Source organism: Ranitomeya variabilis, chromosome 1, assembly GCF_051348905.1.
Source record: "Ranitomeya variabilis isolate aRanVar5 chromosome 1, aRanVar5.hap1, whole genome shotgun sequence".
In the NCBI taxonomy this organism is placed as follows: domain Eukaryota; kingdom Metazoa; phylum Chordata; class Amphibia; order Anura; family Dendrobatidae; genus Ranitomeya; species Ranitomeya variabilis.
This window is the reverse complement of record NC_135232.1, coordinates 62,815,773-62,836,671: the sequence shown is the minus strand read 5'-3', so window position 1 is coordinate 62,836,671 and position 20,899 is coordinate 62,815,773. Positions and strand designations below refer to the sequence as shown.

General features: G+C 39.7%; 1 protein-coding gene and 1 long non-coding RNA gene across 30 annotated transcripts in view; both read right to left on the bottom strand.

Annotated features, from left to right (window-relative positions):
- Positions 1–20,899, bottom strand: part of CELF4 (CUGBP Elav-like family member 4) — a 1,364,246-nt gene that overhangs the window by 954,899 nt on the left and 388,448 nt on the right. The window lies entirely within an intron of this gene.
- LOC143805180 (uncharacterized) lies at positions 8,575–12,692 on the bottom strand. The gene is made up of 3 exons (XR_013221191.1): positions 11,740–12,692; positions 9,389–11,661; positions 8,575–9,271 (listed from the first exon to the last, which is right to left on the bottom strand). It is a non-coding gene; the product is annotated as an uncharacterized LOC143805180 (long non-coding RNA).

The window sequence follows — 20,899 nt, the reverse complement described above, 5'->3', positions numbered from 1 at the left end:
AGTAACAATCATTAGTCATCGAGATGCAGAGTAATTAGTATTAGTCATTGAGATACAGAGTAACTAGCATTACTTATAGAGATGCAGCATAACTAGCATTTCTCATTGGGATGCAGAGTAATTAGCTTTATAGAGATGCAGAGAATCAAGCATTCCTAATAGGGATGCAGAGTAACTAGTATTACTAATAAACATGAAGAGTAACTAGCATTACTGATAGATATGCATAGTAACAGGCATTACTCAGGGGGATGCAAAGTAACTAGCATGACATATAGAGGTGCAGGGTAACTAGCATTACTAATAGGAATGCCTAGTAACTAGTATTACTAATAGACATGCAGAGAAACTAGCAATACTCATAGGGATGCAGAGTAAATACCATTACTCATAGGGATGCACAGTAACTAGTATTACTAATAGACATGCAGAGTAACTAGCATTACTCATAGGGATGTATAGTAACAAGCATTAGTCATCGAGAGGCAGAGTAACTAGCAATACTCATAGGGATGCAGAGTATATAGCATTATTCAAAGGGATGCATAGTAACAAGCATTGGTCATCGAGATGCAGAGTAAAGAGCATTACTCATAGGGATGAAGAGTAACTAGCATTTTTCATAGGGATGCAGAATAACTAGCATTACTTATAGAGAGGCATAGTAACTAGCAATACTCATAAGGATGCAGAGTAACTAGCATTACTTATAGGGATGCAGAGCAACTAGCATTATTCATAGGGATGCATAGTTAGAAGCATTACTCATAGGGATGCATAGCAACAAGCATTTCTCGTAGGGATGCATAGTAACAAGCATTAGTCATCGAAATGCAGAGTAACTAGAAATACTCATAGGGATGCAGAGTAACTAGTAGTACTCATAGAGATGGAGAATAACTAGCATTACTCATAAGGATGCATATTAACAAACATTACTCAAAGGGATGCAGAGTAACTAACATTACTTAAAGTGATGTAAAGTAACTAGCATTAGTAATAGGGATGCATAGCAAGTAGCATTGCTTATAGGTATGCAGAGTATTACTTATATTCATACATCGTAACTGGCATTAATTATAGGAATATAGAGTAATCAGCATTACTGATAGAGATGTAGAGTAACTAGCATTAATTATAGGCATGCATGTGTAACTATCAAAACTTATAGGGATGCAGAGTAACTCATTATTATTTGGAGGGATTCAGAGTATCTAGCAATACTTATAGGGATGCAGAGTAACTAGCATTAGTCATCGAGAGGCTGAGTAACTAGCAATACTCAAAAGGATGCAGAGTAACTAGCATTACTTATAGGGATGTGGAGTAACTAGAATTACTTATTGGCATGCACAGCAACTATCAATATTCATAGGGATGCATAGTAAGAAGCATTACTAATAGGGATGCATAGTGACAAGCATTACTTATAGGGATGCATAGTAAAAAAGCATTAGTTATCGAAAGGCAGAATAACTAGCATTACTCATAGGGATGCAGAGTAACTAGCATTACTCATAGGGATGCAGAGTAACTGGCATTGCTCGTAGGCATGCTTAGTAACAAGCATTACTCCTAAGGATGCAGAGTAACAAGCATTAATCATAAGAATGCATAGTAACAAGAATTACTCATAGGATGTAGAGTAACTCGCATTACTTATAGAAATGCATAGTAACAAGCATTACTCATAGGGATGCAAAGTAACTAGCATTACTCATAGGGATGCATAGTAACAAGCATTACTTGCATAGTAACTAGCATTACTTACAGTGATGTAGAGTAATTAGTATTGTACAGATGCAGAGTAACTAGCATTACTCATAGGGATGCATAGTGACAAGCATTACTTAATGTGATGTAAAGTATCTAGCATTGCTTATAGGGATGCATAGTAACTAGAATTACTTATAATGATGCAGAGTAACTAGCATTACTCATGTGGATGCAGAGTAACAAGCATTACACATAGGTATGCATAGCAACAAGCATTACTTATAAGGATTCATAGTAACAAGCATTATTCATAGAGAAGCAGAGTAACTAGCAATACTCATAGGGATGCAGAATAACTAGCATTACTCATAGGGATGTGGAGTAATTAGTAATACTTATATTCATACATAGTAACTGGCATTAGTTATAGGAATATAGAGTAATCAGCCTTACTATAGATATGTAGAGTAACTATCACTATTTGTAGGGATTCAGAGTATCTAGCAATACTCACAGGGATGCAGAGTGTCTAGCATTATTCATGGGGATGCACAGTAACAAACATTAGTCATAGAGTTGCAGAGTAACTAGCATTACTCATAGCATTTGCTATTTTATTTGGGTCCGCTGCACCCTGCTTGTGCATTTGTATTGAGGCCTATTCAGACAGGTAAGCATCTCTGCCTGTTTTTGGTGTGTTTTCTTGAATTTTTCCTTTTTTGGTGTTTTTCATGTTAGAGTAGGACTGGCAAAAAGTAAGGACCCTTGACGTGGGTTGCCAGCTTCCATATTATGGCCAGAATATCAACCAATACCTTACATATATTTATATGTTTTGTTTTGCACGTATATTTTTTTGCAGGGTACAGTTGGGCCCAAATGGTTCTGTACACTGTGGCCTCTGTTCACACAGGATGCATTTTAGCACTGGGCAGCCCGCCATAGGGCGTCATTAATAGGCTGGAGCCAGATGCTGGCATTCCTTGTGTGAACACGCCACATACAGTTTTTATCTTAGTGCATTGGTGTACCACACGGCCAATCCCTGATTGAAGGCTGGCTGTTTCATTAGGTATTGCACCTGTGCATTTGCTATTTTATTTGGGTCCGCTGCACCCTGCTTGTGCATTTGTATTGAGGCCTATTCAGACAGGTAAGCATCTCTGCCTGTTTTTGGTGTGTTTTCTTGAATTTTTCCTTTTTTGGTGTTTTTCATTACTCATAGAGATGCAGAGTAACAAGCATTACTCATAGGGATGCATAGTAACTAGCATTACTCATAAGGATGCATAGTAACAAGCATTACTCTTAGGGAAGCAGAGTAACTAGCATTACTTATAGAGATGCAGAGTATCTAGCATTACTTATAGGGATGCAGAGTAACAAGCATTGCTCATAGGGATGTAGAGTAGCTAGCATTACTTATAGCAGAGGTGTCAAACTGCATTCCTCAAGGGCCGCCAACAGGTCATGTTTTCAGGATTTCCTTAGCATTCCACAAGGTGCTGGAATCATTCTGTGCAGGTGATTAAATTATCACCTGTGCAATACAAGGAAATCCTGAAAACATGACCTGTTGGCGGCCCTCGAGGAATGCAGTTTGACACCTCTGACTTATAGGGATGCAGAGTAACTAGCACTACTCATAGGGACGCATAGTAACAAGCATTACTTAAAGTGATGTAAAGTAACTAGCATTACTTATAGGGATTTAGAGTAACTAGAATTACTTATAGGGATGCAGAGAAACTAGCATTACTTATAGGGATGTAGAGTAGTTAATATTACTTGTACAGATGCAGAGTAACTAGCATTACTCATAGGGATGCATAGTAACAAGCATTACTCATAGGGATGCATAGTAAGAAGCATTACTTAATGTGATGTAAAGTAACTAGCAGCATTACTTATAGGGATGCCTAGTAACTAGCATTAATTATAGACATGCAGAGTAACTAACATTACACATAGGGATGCATAGTAACAAGCATTACGCATAGCGATGCACAGTAACAAGCATTACACATAGGGATGCAGAGTAACAAGCATTACTTAAAGTGATGTAAAGTATCTAGCATTACTTATAGGGATGCAGAGTAACTAGCATTACTTATAGGGATGTAGAGTAATTAGTATTACTTGTACAGATGCAGAGTAACTAGCATTTTTCATAGGGATGCAGAGTAACAAGCATTACTTATTGTGATGTAAAGTAACTAGCAATACTTATAGGGATGTAGAGTAACTATCATTACTTATAGACAGGTAGAGTAACTAGCATTACTCTTGAGGATGCATAGTAACAAGCATTATTCATTGAGAGGCAGAGTAACTAGCAATACTCATAGGGATGCAGAGTAACTAGCATTACTTAAAGAGATGCAGAGTAACTAGCATTGCTCAGAGGCATGCATAGTAACAAGCATTACTCTTAAGGATGCATAGTAACAAGCATTACTCTTAGAGATGCATAGTAACAAGCATTACTCATAGGGATGCATAGAAACAAGCATTACTTATAGGGATATAGAGTAGTTAGTATTACTTGTACAGATGCAGAGTAACTAGCATTTCTCATAGGGATCCATAGTAACAAGCATTAATCATAGGGATGCATAGTAACAAGCATCACTTAATGTGATGTAAAGTAACTAGCAATAATTGTATGCATGCCTAGTAATTAGCATTACTTATAGGGATGTAGAGTAACTATGAATACTTATAGACAGGCAGAGTAACTAGCATTAAACATAAGGATGCATAGTAACAAGCATTACTCATAAGGATGCATAGTAACAAGCATTATTCTTCGAGAGGCAAAGTAACTAGCAATACTCATAGGGATGCAGAGTAACTAGCATTACTTATAGATATACAGAGTAACTAGCATTGCTCAGAGGCATGCATAGTAACAAGCATTACTCACAAGGATGTAGAGTAACAAGCATTACTTATAGGGATGAAGAGTAACTAGCATTACTTATAGGGATGCATAGTAACAAGCATTACTTAAAGTGATGTAAAGTAACTAGCATTATTTATAGGGATTTAGAGTAACTAGAATTACTTATAGGGATGCAGAGAAACTAGCATTACTTATAGGGATGTAGAGTAATAATATTACTTGTACAGATGCAGAGTAACTAGCATTACTCATAGGCATGCATAGTTATAAACATTACTCATAGGGATGCATAGTAACAAGCATTACACATAGGGATGCGTAGTAACAAGCATTACTCATAGGGATGCATAGTAACAAGCATTACACATAGGGATGCATAGTAACAAGCATTACACATAGAGATGCGTAGTAACAAGCATTACTCATAGGGACGCATAGTAACAAGCATTACTTAAAGTGATGTAAAGTAACTAGCATTATTTATAGGGATTTAGAGTAACTAGAATTACTTATAGGGATGTAGAGTAATTAGTATTACTTGTACAGATGCAGAGTAACAAGCATTACTCATAGGGATGCATAGAAACAAGCATTACTTATAGGGATATAGAGTAGTTAGTATTACTTGTACAGATGCAGAGTAACTAGCATTTCTCATAGGGATGCATAGTAACAAGCGTTACACATAGGGATGCGTAGTAACAAGCATTTCTTAAAGTGATTTAAAGTAACTAGCATTACTTATAGGGATGTAGAGTAACTAGCATTACCTATAGGGATGCAGAGTAACAAGCATTACTTATAGGGATGTAGAGTAATTAGTATTACTTGTACAGATGCAGAGTAACTAGTATTTTTCATATGGATGCAGAGTAACAAGCATTAATCATAGGGATGCATAGTAACAAGCATTACTTAATGTGATGTAAAGTAACTAGCAATACTTATAGGGATGTAGAGTAGCTATCATTACTTATAGACAGGCAGAGTAACTAGCAATACTCTTGAGGATGCATAGTAACAAGCATTATTCATTGAGAGGCAGAGTAACTAGCAATACTCATAGGGATGCAGAGTAACAAGCATTACTCATAAAGATGCATAGTAACAAGCATTAATCATAGGGATGTAGAGTAAAGATCATTACTTATAGACAGGCAGAGTAACTAGCATTACTCTTGAGGATGCATAGTAACAAGCATTACACATAGGGATGCATAGTAACAAGCATTATTCATCGAGAGGCAGAGTAACTAGCAATACTCATAGGGATGCATAGTAATTAGCATTACTTAAAGAGATGCATGGTAACAAGCATTACTCATAGGATGCATAGTAACAAGCATTGCTCATAGGGATCTAGAGTAACTAGCATTAACCCCTTCATGACCTTGGGATTTTCTGTTTTTCCGTGTTCGTTTTTCGCTCCCCTCCTTCCCAGAGCCATAACTTTTTAATTTTTCCGTCAATATGGCCATGTGAGAGTTTATTTTTTGCGAATTAAGTTGTACTTTTGAATGACATCATTGGTTTTAGCATGTCTTGTACTAGAAAATAGGAAAAAAGTTCCAATTTCCTTAAAATTGCAAAAAAAGTGCAGTCCCACACTTGTTTTTTGTTTGGCTTTTTAGCTAGGTTCACTCAATGCTAAAACTGCCATTAGGATTCTCTAGGTCATTACGAGTTCATAGACACCTAACATGACTATGTTATTTTTTATCTAAGTGGCGAAAAAAAATTCCAAACTTTGCTAAAAAAAAACAAAAAATTGAGCCATTTTCCGATACCCGTAGCGTCTCCATTTTTCATGATCTGGGGTCGGTTGAAGGCTTATTTTTTGCATTTCGAGCTGTCGTTTTTAGAGATACCATTTCGGTGCAGATACGTTCTTTTGATCGCCCGTTATTGCATTTTAATGCAATGTCGCGGCAACCAAAAAAAGTAATTCTGGCGTTTCTAATTTTTTTATAGCTACGCTGTTTAGCGATCAGATTAATGCTTTTTTTTATTGATAGATTGGGCGTTTCTGAACGCGGCGATATCAAATATGTGTAGGTTTGATTTTTTTATTGATTTATTTTGAATGGGGCGAAAGGGGGGTGATTTAAACTTTTATATTTTTTTATTTTTTTCACAGTTTTTTCTACTTTTTTTTAACTTTTGCCATGCTTCAATAGCCTCCATAGGAGGCTAGAAGCTGGCACAACGCGATCGGCTCTGCTACATAGCAGCGATCATCAGATCGCTGCTATGCAGCAGAAATGCAGGTGTGCTTTGAGCGCCGACCACAGGGTGGCGCTCACAGTTACCGGGGATCAGTAACCATAGTGGTCTCAAGGAACTCTATGGTTACTATTCAGAAGCATCGCTGACCCCCGATCATGTGACGGGGTCAGCGATGCGCTCATTTCCGGCCGCCCTGCCGGAAGCGCCGGTTAAATGCCGCTGTCTGCATTTTAACTAGTTAATAGCGGCGGGTGAATCGCAATTTCACCCGCCGCTATTATGGGCACATGTCAGCTGTTCAAAACAGCTGACATGTCCCGACTTTGATGCGGGCTCACCGCCGGAGCCTGCATCAAAGCGGGAGTTCTGACCTCGGACGTACTATCCCGTCCAAGGTCAGAAAGGGGTTAATCATAGGGATGCATAAAAAACAAGCATTACTCATAGGGATGCATAGTAAAAATCATTTCTTATAGGGTTGTAGAGTAACTAGCTTTACTTATAGGGCTGCATAGTAACAAGCGTTACTCATAGTGATGCAGAGTAACTAGCGTTACTCATAGGAATGCAGAGTAACTAGTATTACTTATAGAAATGCAGAGTAACTCGCATTACTCATGGGGATGCAGTGTAACTAACATTACTTATAGGGATGTAGAGTAACCAGCATTACTTATGAGGATTCATAGTAACTAGATTTACTTATAGGGAGTTAGAGTAACTAGCATTACTCATAGAGATGCAGAGTAACTAGCATTACTTATAGAGATGCAGAGTAACTAGCATTACTTATAGAGATGCAGAGTAACGAGCATTACTTATAGAGATGCAGAGTAACTAGCATTAGTTATAGGGATGCAGAGTAACTAGCATTATTTATAGGGATGCAGAGTAACTAGCAATACTCATAGGGATGCAGAGTAACTAGCATTATTTATAGGGATGCAGAGTGACTAGCAATACTCATAGGGATGCAGAGTAACTAGCATTATTTATAGGGATGCAGAGTAACTAGCAATACTCATAGGGATGCAGAGTAACTAGCATTATTTATAGGGATGCAGAGTAACTAGCAATACTCAGGGATGCAGAGTAACTAGCATTATTTATAGGGATGCAGAGTAACTAGCAATACTCATAGGGATGCAGAGTAACTAGCATTATTTATAGGGATGCAGAGTAACTAGCAATACTCATAGGGATGCAGAGATACTAGCATTATTTATAGGGATGCAGAGTAACTAGCATTACTCATAGGGATGCAGAGTAACTAGCATTATTTACAGGGATGCAGAGTAACTAGCAATACTCAGGGATGCAGAGTAACTAGCATTATTTATAGGGATGCAGAGTAACTAGCATTACTCATAGGGATGTAGAGTAACTAGCATTAGTTATAGGGATGCAGGGAAACTAGCATTACTCATGGATATGCAGAGTTACTAGCATTACTTATACTGTTGGTATGAAGAATAACCAGCATTATTCATAAAGAAAAAAGAAAGCACAGTACTATGTATAAGATTAGGCCATGTGAAAACACAGAAAAGGAGTGCAGAATCAGGCTGGATGCAGCCAACATCCAATAGTTAAATATACAAAAAGACTGACCATCACCTCCTAAGTGTGAACATGTGCAAGCTGCCAGACTGCATTATATAGAAATGCGCTAAGAATCTTAATTTTCATCCATTTCTATAAGTTTTTTAAAAAAATAATAATAATTTGAAATTTTTTTGGGGGAGCTGTAAAATCTAGATTATGTTTTCAATGTTTTTCTGTTTTCACATGGCCTAATCTCATACATATTGCTGTTGTGCTTTCTATTTTCTATATAATGCAGTTTGGCAGCTTGCACATTTTTACACTTAGGAGGTGCTGGTCAGTCTTTTTGTATTTAGCATTATTTATATATATGCAGAGTAACGAGTATTACTTATAGGTATGCAGAGTAACTAACATTATTCATAGAGATGCAGAGTAAGCAGCATTACTTATAGGGATGTAGAGTAACTAGCATTATTTACAGAGATGCAGAGTAACTACCATTACTCACAGGGATGCAGAGTAACAAGCAATACTCATAGAGAAGCAGAGTAACTAGCAATACTCATAGGGATGCGGAGTAACTAGCAATACTCATAGGGATGCGGAGTAATTAGCTTTACTCTCAGGGATGCAGACTAACAAGCGTTACTCATAGAGAAGCAGAGTAACAAGCATTACTCATAGAAGCAGAGTAACTAGCAATACTCATAGGGATGCGGAGTAACTAGCAATACTCATAGGGATGCGGAGTAATTAGCTTTACTCTCAGGGATGCAGACTAACAAGCATTACTCATAGAGAAGCAGAGTAACAAGCATTACTCATAGAAGCAGAGTAACTAGCATTACTCATAGGGATGCAGAATAACTAGCAATACTCATAGGGATGCAGAGTAACTAGCAATACTCAGAGAGAAGCAGAGTAACTAGCATTTCTTATAGGGATGCAGAGTATCTAGCGTTACTCATAGGAATGCAGAGTAACAAGCATTACTTAAAGGGATGCAGAGTAACTAGAATTATTCATAGGGATGCAGCGTAAGTAGCATTACATGTAGGGATGTAGAGTAACTAGCATTACTCATTGAGTTGCAGAGTAACTACCATTACTCACATGAAGAGTAACTAACATAATTCATAGAGATGCAGAGTAACTAGCATTATTCATAGGGATGTAGAGTAACTAGCATTACTTATAGAGATGAAGAGTAACAAGCTTTATTCATAGGGATGCACAGTAACAAGCATTATCATTACAGTGTAGGAGGTTACATGCATGATTTAAAGGAGCGTATATGTAACAAACAATAGTGGTAAGGGAATATGGTTAGCGAGTATAACATAAAGTGATGCATGGCTACTTAGAGTATTATTACTTATAGGAAAATGTCGAGCATTACCTATGTTGATGCATGGTTGACTAGCTTTCTAGGCTGTGTGGCTTAGTGTTTGATAATGGCAGCTCTGTGGTCCTTTCTGAAATGTGGCTAAGGTGAACATCTGCATAGATGGGGTCTTCACTGACTTGAGAGGATGTCCTTTGGTTTCCTCTCACCAAAAGAGACAATGAATGGTAGAAACCTCTGCAAAGCCCTGCAGAATATGTTGGCACTTTTTAGTCAGTGATGTTATCTGCTTCACTAATTCTAAAGTTTTGTGTAAGGCTGTGTGCACACGTCGCTTTTTTTTCTTGTTTTTTCGCTATAAAAACGCTATAAAACCGCAAAAAAAATGCTCACATTAAGCATCCTATTTAATAGAATGCAATCCGCATTTTTTGTGCACATGCTGCGTTGTTTTCCTGAGCAGAAACGCATTCCAGAAAAAAACGCAGCATGTTCATTAAATTTGCGGAATCGCAGGGATTTCACACACCTAGGAATGCATTGATCCGCTTACTTCCCGCATGGGGCTTTGCCCACCGTGCGGGAAGTAAGCAGATCATGTGCAGTTGATACCCAGGGTGGAGGAGAGGAGACTTTCCTCCACGGACTGGGCACCATATAATTGGTAAAAAAAAAAGAATTAAAATAAAAAATAGTGATATACTAACCTTCTGATGGCCCCCGGAGTCATCCCGCCTCTCAGCGGTGCACGCGGCCGCTTCCGTTCCCATGGATGCTTTGTGTGAAAGACCTGCGATGTCTATATCTATAGGCATAATACATGTCTATAGATATTATTTAAGGGTTCTATTAAAACAACCTGTTATACGTTGTATGACCTTAAGGGGCACTGCGTAAAAGTACATGTTTGACTACACAGACCTACCTAGTTTGGGTGGAACAATCAGTAATGATTATCTCTGGACTGGGCACATGGAAAATGGATACTAGTCACATATTTTAGAACTTTTTTGTGTCTTGCCTTTGGGTCCCCAATATTTCTTCCATACACAATCATCACACCATATGTGAAGAACATACAATGGAGATAGCCTCGTTCCCTTGTATGTAATCCATTCTCTAAGGCGCTACCCATGGCCCTTGGATGCCTTCCTGCTCTACATTGATCATTTTCACAGTCTGTTTTAGACACTTTGCTGGTCTGATTGGCGCAGTTGGCACTGAGCATGACATAGCAGTGCTTTCTGAAGACAGGTTAGCAATGTCTCTGAGGTTTAGGAAGCCTGGCTGTCTACAAATGAGTAAATTGGAGATGTATGAAGGCAGAAAGAAGAAGATATTTCATCACACGGCTTGTGCCGCACGGTAGCTGAAACATGGCCCTGTGGACCAGCTACCCGTAGACTGTCTGTGACAGATGTATTTTCATACTCTACTGCAGACAATTTCTACTGAAGAATAAATCAATGGAAATATTCACAGAAAACTTTGTGAAATACATTGACTACTTTATTTTTCCACATGAAATTCGTCCTTCTCATGATATTTTCTATAATGTTGTTTTTTTCTCTATTATCTATCTATTATCTACCCATTATCTATCCATCATCTATTATTTATCTATCATCTATCGATCTTCTATCTATTATGTATCTATTATCTATCTATCCATCTATTATCTATCTATCTATCTATCTATCTATCTATCTATCTATAACAAAGAGATTAAGCACAGCACAGCAGAAAACTGGGTGAAGAGTCTTATAGGCATATACCAAACCTTGTAAGTAGAGTCAAAAAATTCTGAGCCAATGAGCGGTGCCACGTGGGATTTGAATCTCCCGCCAAACCTCAGCCGGCGGGCATCTCAGCCAATGAGCGGAGTCGCGTGGCTTTGGCGGGGGATTTGAATCCTGCGCCGCTCATTGGCTGAGGCCAAGGGCGCTCAGCCAATGAGCGGTGCCACGCGGCTTGGTGGGGAATTTGAATCCTGCGCCACTCATTGGCTGAGGAGAAACCTTTTTCTCCACTTATGGTTTGTGGTTGGGTGAAGCCATTTATTGTCAACCTACAGTGTTTTCTTATTTTAAATCATAATGTCAACGCAAAGCATCCAAATGACCCTGATCAAAAGTTCACATACCCTGGTGATTTTGGCATGATAACATGCACAGAAGTTGACACAAATGGGTTTGAATGGCTACTAAAGGTAACATCCTCACCTGCGACCTGTTTGCTTGTAATCAGTGTGTATGCATAAAAGCTGAGTGAGTTTCTGGGATCCAGACGGACTCTTGCATCTTTCATCCAGCCACTGATGTTTCTGGATTGTGAGTCATGGGGAAAGCAAAAGAATTGTCAATGGTTCTATGGGAAAAATTAGTTGAACTGCATGAAACAGGAAAGGGATACAAAAAGATATCCAAGGAATTGATAATGTCAGTCAGCAACATTCAAACTGTGATTAACAAATGGAAAATCAGGGGCTCTATAAAAACAAAACCACGGTCAGGTAGACCAACAAAAATGTTGTCCACAACTGCCAGGAAAATTGTTCAGGGTGCAAAGAAAAACCTACAAATAACATCAGCTGAAATACAGGACTCTCTGAAAACTAGCGGTGTGGCTCTTTCAAGATGCACAATAAGGAGGCATTTGAAGAAAAATGGGCTGCATGGTAAAGTCACTAGAAGAAAGCCATTACTGTGCAAATGCCACAAAGTATCTCGCCTACAATACACAAAACAGCACAGAGACAAGCCTCAAAACTTCTGGAACAAGGTAATTTGGAGTGATGAGACCAAAATTGAACTTTTAGGCCACAACCATTAACGTTACATTTGGAGAAAGGTCAACAAAGCCTATCATAAAAGGAATACCATTCCTACTGTAAAGCACGGAGGTGGATCGCTGATGTTTTGGGGATGTGTGAGCTACAAAGGCACGGGAAACTTGGTCAAAGTTGAAGGAGAGATGAATGCAGCACGTTTTCAGCAAATACTGGAGGCAAATTTGCACTCATCAGCCTGGAAGCTGCGCATGGGACGTATTTGGACATTCCAACATAGCAACGATCCAAAACACAAGGCCAAGTTGACCTGTCAATGGCTACAGCAGAGCAAAGTAAAGGTTCTGGAGTGGCCATCTCAGTCTCCTGACCTCAATATCATTGAGCCACTCTGGGGAGATCTCAAGTGCGCAGGTCATGCTAGACAGCCCAGGAATTTACAGGAAATGGAGAATTTTTGGAAAGAAGAGTGGGCAGCTTTACCTTCTGAGAAAATAAAGAACCTCATCCACAACTACCACAAAAGACTTCAAACTGTCACTGATGTTAGAGGGGGCAATACACGGTATTAAGAAATAGGGTATGTGAACGTTTGATCAGGGTCCTTTGGATGTTTTGGGGTGTCATTATGATTTAAAAAGAGAAAACACAGTAGTTTGACAATAAATGGCTTCACCCAACCACTAACCATGAGTGAAAAAAGGCCAAGAAAGCAAAAACTCTGCCGGGGTATGTAAACTTTGGAGCACAACTGTATCTATCTATCTATCTATCTATCTATCTATCTATCTATCTATCTATCTATCTATCTATCTATCTATCTTTCCATCCATCATCCCTCTCTATTGTCTTCCATGTTCAGCATACTTACCCATTTTGACAGCGATATATCACCATATTAATACTTTCTGAAGGTTGCCATAAACTGTATTAATTAGAATCACTGCAAAAAATAAAGTACACAACATCCTAACCTTCCAGATCAACAGCAGGAATGACTGGTGTGAATTAGGGCAGTATGACAGTGTACAGATAGCAATGTTATGAATCACAGATATATTGTCCTCTGCAGGCTGGAAATTCATTAATCTGCCGAGTAACAGGTGAAGAACATGCTGGACAGGACGACGGTGCAGATGAAAATCTGTTCCTGCTAATTGCCTCTCACATATTAACTCCAGCATAAGAAGATGAACTCACAGAACAAACATCTGGATTCCTTTAAGGGTAATCTGTTTTTTACCCTTTTGCCTTTCTGGCCTATCCTCTCTGCTTTTGACTGTAATTAGCGCAGGTAATAATTACATTGCTCTTAATGCAAACGATATACGACTCTCTAGATATTAACATATTGGAGGAGAAATGCGTTAAATGTAAAAACTAATTCCCTCGCTCAAGGACATTTGTCCCCATGTATGAGGATGTTATTCTGCTCATAGCGCCTCCAAGTGGGAGCTCGATCATGAGGGTAGCAAATAGCGGTGCAAGCCATTGTGGTCCTTGGCAGTGGGTGGTGGGCTGGAATTTATTGTGGCCCCCCAAACCATCCTTTTAGTGGTGATAATTAGTGATGAGCGAATATACTCGTTACTCGAGATTTCCCGAGCACGCTCGGGTGGCCTCCGAGTATTTCTTTTTGCTCGGAGATTTAGTTTTCCTCACCTCAGTTGAATGATTTACATCTCTTAGCCAGTTTGATTACATGTGGGGATTCCCTAGCAACCAGGCAACCCCCACATGTACTTAAGCTGGCCATTTAGGTAAATCATTCAGCTGCGGTGATGAAAACTAAATCTTCGAGCACTAAAAAATACTCGGAGGACACCCGAGCGTGCTCAAGAAATCTTGAGTAACGAGTATATTCACTCATCACTAGTGATAACATTTGTGGCATGCAATTAAGAATAAAGGGGAACACATTCAGTGCTTGCAACCTGGTGGAGAACAGGAGGCTTTATTGTAAGTTTTTGTTGAGCACTTCTTAATCTTGACAGCTTGGTGCGCTCACTGTCAAGATTCATTTCGGGTGAGAGTGCGTTTTCACATGACCATAAGTATGCAATAGCACACATGCAGTCTAGTGCTGACTAGACATGTTCTTCTCTAAGTTCACTTGTATTGACAGAAGCCAGACAAGACTAGTAGGAATGTGACCGTAAAGTATGGAAATGGTCACGTACTACCACCACACATATCGGTGTATTCTGCACTGAACTCTTTCAGAAATCAGAAGTCTGCAGTCAAATAGGGTGACTGCAAGTTTTATCAGAAGACCTGACAACCCCTTTAAAGCTTGGCAATTACTATCATGGAGTATTGGAGTATTACTCTTATAAGGTTGCAGCCTAACAAATCCTCGATGGGAGGTATGTGTCACAAAAGTGGCTAGCCGAGGTGGCTAGCTTTGATTATGTAGGACCAGGAGAAGCAGGATCCAACATGGATAGTGCTGAGATGTTTTTCTTTTGGGCCTGGATTTTGGGTCCAGGATTTAGGAATGATCAGAAGATCTGAGTGGGACTTGTCATTCCCATACCTTCATTTCCAGGCCTTGAGATGGCCTATTTAAGATAGCTCAACTGCCTCATTCAGGGTCTGTGAGTGTAGTTGTAAAGACCTGTGAGCTTGTACAGATTTGTGTGGAGTCCTATTTAAATGGGTGAGTCCGTACATCTGTGGAACTGTATATTTTATATTATACCTTTTTCCCGGAAAAAGGCTTTCCTTTTTCCTTTGGGTGAAAATTTATGAACTGCAATAAATCCACCTTTTTTGCATCAAACAATTTCATACCTGTGCCTACCTCAAACCTCTGCCAGAGAGAGTAAACCCATTACACTCTCAAATTACCATTATTCTCCAAGAGTCATATTGAAAAGTTACTTGGACTTATCTATAGGATTTTTAGATGACTGGACGGGCATAACATGTGACCGGTCAACCCCTTACATTACATTCCCTTTTTGCAAACTTCATTGACATCTTAAGTTCTTCATAATATAAGTCCAATACACTATTGCTACAAGCTATCAGAACTGTAACAGGTTGTAATTCCCATCGTAACCACTGGGTGACCACATAAAACATACATATCTCCTGACAGAGTATTACAAAATCAAGGTTTTTTTTAATTTCCAAGCTAGTCATCTCACTTTACTAATCTCTAGATGTGTTGATCCAAGACTGTATCAGTAATCAATCAGCAAATCAATTTATTCAATAACGTTCATTACATGGTGCTATAATAAATACCAAATGCCACATCAGTCATTTTCTGACCCTTTGTCTTTTATTACAGATTTTTTTTAGGAATCCACCTTTTATTGGTTTTGATGTTCCTCGGGTGTTGAGCAAGTTACAGCTGTATAGGAAAACAAGATTTTCTCTGCTATGGCGTTAAGTTCCTTGTTGGCTACGTGGAACAGTTTCAGAAGCTTTTAAGTGCTTTTCACGTCTTATTTGGGAAGTGCTTTGATGGCAATGAGTGTGACTTTAATGTGTGTATCTCCAGCCTCTTGTTCCCAGGTGCCCATGTCTCCCGACAACTCAAGTACTTACACGGTCAAGACTTTGGGACTATCCACACAGATGGAACCACTTAATGGAACGTGAAGATAACCTTGTACTAAGCTTTCTTCTAAGGATTATTATATCTCCTTGATGATTTTCCTTAGAAGGCTTCTGGTATTGAGGAAGACAGTAGATATAAAAGCAATGCTGCCATAGGAGTCATTGATCGGTGATAATATTTTTACCTTGGTAATAAACTTTGAATTCAATCAGGGCACAAGAATCAATGAACAACTTTCAGCAATATTACAAATTCTACGCAAACACCAATGAAACCTAAAGGGTTCATCATTGGGTCAAACCAACATTGGAAGCCAAAATACATATACAGGTCCTTCTCAAAAAATTAGCATATAGTGTTAAATTTCATTATTTACCATAATGTAATGATTACAATTAAACTTTCATATATTATAGATTCATTATCCACCAACTGAAATTTGTCAGGTCTTTTATTGTTTTAATACTGATGATTTTGGCCTACAACTCCTGATAACCCAAAAAACCTGTCTCAATAAATTAGCATATCAAGAAAAGGTTCTCTAAACGACCTATTACCCTAATCTTCTGAATCAACTAATTAACTCTAAACACATGCAAAAGATACCTGAGGCTTTTAAAAACTCCCTGCCTGGTTCATTACTCAAAACCCCCATCATGGGTAAGACTAGCGACCTGACAGATGTCAAGAAGGCCATCATTGACACCCTCAAGCAAGAGGGTAAGACCCAGAAAGAAATTTCTCAACAAATAGGCTGTTCCCAGAGTGCTGTATCAAGGCACCTCAATGGTAAGTCTGTTGGAAGGAAACAATGTGGCAGAAAACGCTGTACATTGAGAAGAGGTGACCGGACCCTGAGGAAGATTGTGGAGAAGGACCGATTCCAGACCTTGGGGAACCTGAGGAAGCAGTGGACTGAGTCTGGTGTGGAAACATCCAGAGCCACCGTGCACAGGCGTGTGCAGGAAATGGGCTACAGGTGCCGCATTCCCCAGGTAAAGCCACTTTTGAACCAGAAACAGCGGCAGAAGCGCCTGACCTGGGCTACAGAGAAGCAGCACTGGACTGTTGCTAAGTGGTCCCAAGTACTTTTTTCTGATGAAAGCAAATTTTGCATGTCATTCGGAAATCAAGATGCCAGAGTCTGGAGGAAGACTGGGGAGAAGGAAATGCCAAAATGCCTGAAGTCCAGTGTCAAGTACCCAGTCAGTGATGGTGTGGGGTGCCATGTCAGCTGCTGGTGTTGGTCCACTGTGTTTCATCAAGGGCAGGGTCAATGCAGCTAGCTATCAGGAGATTTTGGAGCACTTCATGCTTCCTGGCACCTGCTCACAGTGCCAAAACCACTGGTAAATGGTTTACTGACCATGGTATTACTGTGCTCAATTGGCCTGCCAACTCTCCTGACCTGAACCCCATAGAGAATCTGTGGGATATTGTGAAGAGAAAGTTGAGAGACGCAAGACCCAACACTCTGGATGAGCTTAAGGCCGCTATTGAAGCATCCTGGGCCTCCATAACATCTCAGCAGTGTCACAGGCTGATTGCCTCCATGCCACGCCGCATTGAAGCAGTCATTTCTGCCAAAGGATTCCCGACCAAGTATTGAGTGCATAACTGAACATTATTATTTGATGGTTTTTTGGTTTGTTATTAAAAAACACTTTTATTTGATTGGACGGTTGAAATATGCTAATTTATTGAGACAGGTTTTTTGGGTTATCAGGAGTTGTAGGCCAAAATCATCAGTATTAAAACAATAAAAGACCTGACAAATTTCAGTTGGTGGATAATGAATCTATAATATATGAAAGTTTAATTGTAATCATTACATTATGGTAAATAATGAAATTTAACACTATATGCTAATTTTTTGAGAAGGACCTGTATAATGGTTTTTGCAATTGGAACTACTTTTTGTTTTCTGGCTTGACTTCTTCTTTAACTGAAACATGCACAGATCGAGCAAAGATTGAAATTACTCATAACTCAGGACGGGGATATCAGAAAGAGTGTCCTTCAACACCTAACTTGACATTGGTCAATAGTTTGTGCTATGTTAAGTTGTCTTAATCATCTTAAGGGAGGCAATATTCTGTGACAAGGTATCAACATGGTGCGTTGTGAGTCATAATAACCTTTGCTATATCTGTCATAACTCTTACATGAGACTAAGCGAATCAACCACATCATCACTTCTGGATCAATCAACTGACCGCTGAATCAATGGAAAGGAATCTATGTTTTTGAGCTTCAGTCAACCACCAGGAATGAGTGAACTGTGGCTCCATATGATTCACCCCCTCTATGACCAAGACAAACAGCAACATCTATAGCTGGAAACATGGAAGGATCTTATGACGTGTAACATCTGTGCCGATTCTTTCCTCCTCTGTTTTCACTTTGGCTGCGTGGGTAGTGGCGTACCTTTATTGCTTGCCAGCAAGTCCTAATTTTTCACTGGGACTTTTTGTGCTGCTTTTAGAAGAACTATAGGGTTAATTTTAGTCTAGGTTTACTTACTCTTTTCGGAGAGCTCCAGGTGGGGCATCAGCTATTTAAACCCCTGAAGCTCTGATGTGTTGTGAACTCCGTTTTCAGGCTCCCTCTTGTGGTCACAGATGGTATTGTGTGACTTTGGTTTTTTGGCTCCCCCTGGTGGTTTGGTTTATTATCCTGCGGGTCTGCTGGATCAGCTGCCTCGTTATTCACCAGGGAGGCTCCTTTGTAGATTGTGAGCCTTCGCGGGCAGGGTCCTCTCTCCTACTGTACCAGTTATGACTTGTATTGTTCAAGATTATTGTACTTGTTATTATGTATACCCCTCCTCACTTGTAAAGCGCCATGGAATAAATGGCGCTATAACAATAAATAATAATAATAATAATAATATTTAGCTCTGCTTCACTTCCACTTGTTGCCGGCTGTCAATGCATTCAGTGCTATTCTGATTACTCCTGATTATCTCGTTTTCTGCCTCTTCAGGATAAGCTAAGTTCTGTTTGAATATTTTTTGCTCATCTGCCTGCAATATGATTTCTGTGTATGATGAGTCTAGTCCAGCTTGCTAACATGTGATTTCTTTTTGCTGGTAAGCTCTGGGGTACGGAGTTGCTTCCCCCGCACCGTTAGTTGGTGCGGGGGCTCGAGCATTCTCTGCGTGGATATTTTGAATAGGGTTTTTTATTGACCGCACAGTTTCCTTCCTATTTTCTGCTATCTAGTATTAGCGGGCCTCATTTGCTAAATCTGATTTCATCTCTGCGTTTGTGCTTTCCCCTTAACTCACCGTTAATATTTGTGGGGGGCTTTTCTATATCTTTGGGGTCCTCCACTGAGGCAAGAGAGGACTTACTTTCCCTCCAGGAATAGTCAGTTTCTCAGGTCGTGACGAGACGTCTAGGATTTTTTAGGTAACGTTCCACGGCTGCCTATAGTTGTTTGCGGATAGGATCAGGTTGCGGTCAATCTAGTTACCACTTCCCCAGAGCTAGTAGTCTGTTCAGTTTCTTAGCTAGTCCGACCTGCGATCCTTGCCACTAGGATCATAACAGTACAGCCGGCCTATAAAGTGTTAATTGCATGGCAGAAGCAGGAGAAAAGAAGCTTGGAGATATTTTTTTTTTTTTTTTTTTTGCTGCCGTGTGTCTAGCTGCTGTGTGTCTGGCTTCTCTCCTCCTCTTAATCTTGGTGTGGCTCTGAGTTCAGCTGCTGATATGGATATCCAGAGTTTAGCCTCCAGTGTAGATCATCTTGCTGCAAGGGTACAAAGTATTCAGGATTTTGTTGTGCACAGTCCTATGTCAGAGCCTAGAATACCTATTCCGGAGTTGTTTTCTGGAGATAGATCTAGGTTCCTGAATTTTAAGAACAATTGCAAGTTGTTTCTTTCTTTGAAACCTCGTTCCTCTGGGGATTCTGTTCAGCAAGTTAAGATTATTATCTCTTTCTTGCGTGGCGATCCTCAAGATTGGGCTTTCGCATTGGCTCCAGGGGATCCTGCGTTGCTCAGTGTAGATGCGTTTTTTCTGGCCCTTGGATTGCTCTATGAGGAACCTAATCTTGAGAACCAGGCTGAAAAAGCGTTGTTGGCCCTCTCTCAGGGGCAAGATGATGCAGAGGTGTACTGCCAGAAATTTCGGAAATGGTCGGTGCTTACTCAATGGAATGAGTGTGCCCTGGCTGCAAATTTCAGAAACGGTCTTTCTGAAGCCATTAAGAATGTCATGGTGGGGTTCCCTACGCCTGCAGGTCTGAATGAGTCAATGACTCTGGCCATTCAGATTGATCGGCGTTTGCGGGAGCGCAAACCTGCGCACCATTTGGCGGTGTCTTCTGAACAGACACCTGAATCTATGCAATGTGATAGAATTCTGACCAGAAGTGAACAGCAAAATTATAGACGGCAAAATGGGTTGTGCTTTTACTGTGGTGACTCAGCTCATGTTATCTCAGCATGCTCTAAGCGCACAAAAAAGATTGATAAATCTGTCACCATCGGTACTTTACAGCCTAAGTTTATTTTGTCTGTTACCCTGATTTGTTCCCTGTCATCTTACCCGGTTATGGCTTTTGTGGATTCAGGTGCTGCCCTGAGTCTGATGGATTTGTCATTTGCCAGGTGCTGTGGTTTTGTTTTGGAGCCTTTAAAATTCCCTATTCCACTAAGGGGAATTGATGCTACACCATTGGCTACGAATAAACCTCAGTACTGGACACAAGTGACCATGTGCATGACTCCTGTTCATCAGGAGGTGATTCGCTTTCTTGTATTGCATAATTTGCATGATGTTGTCGTGT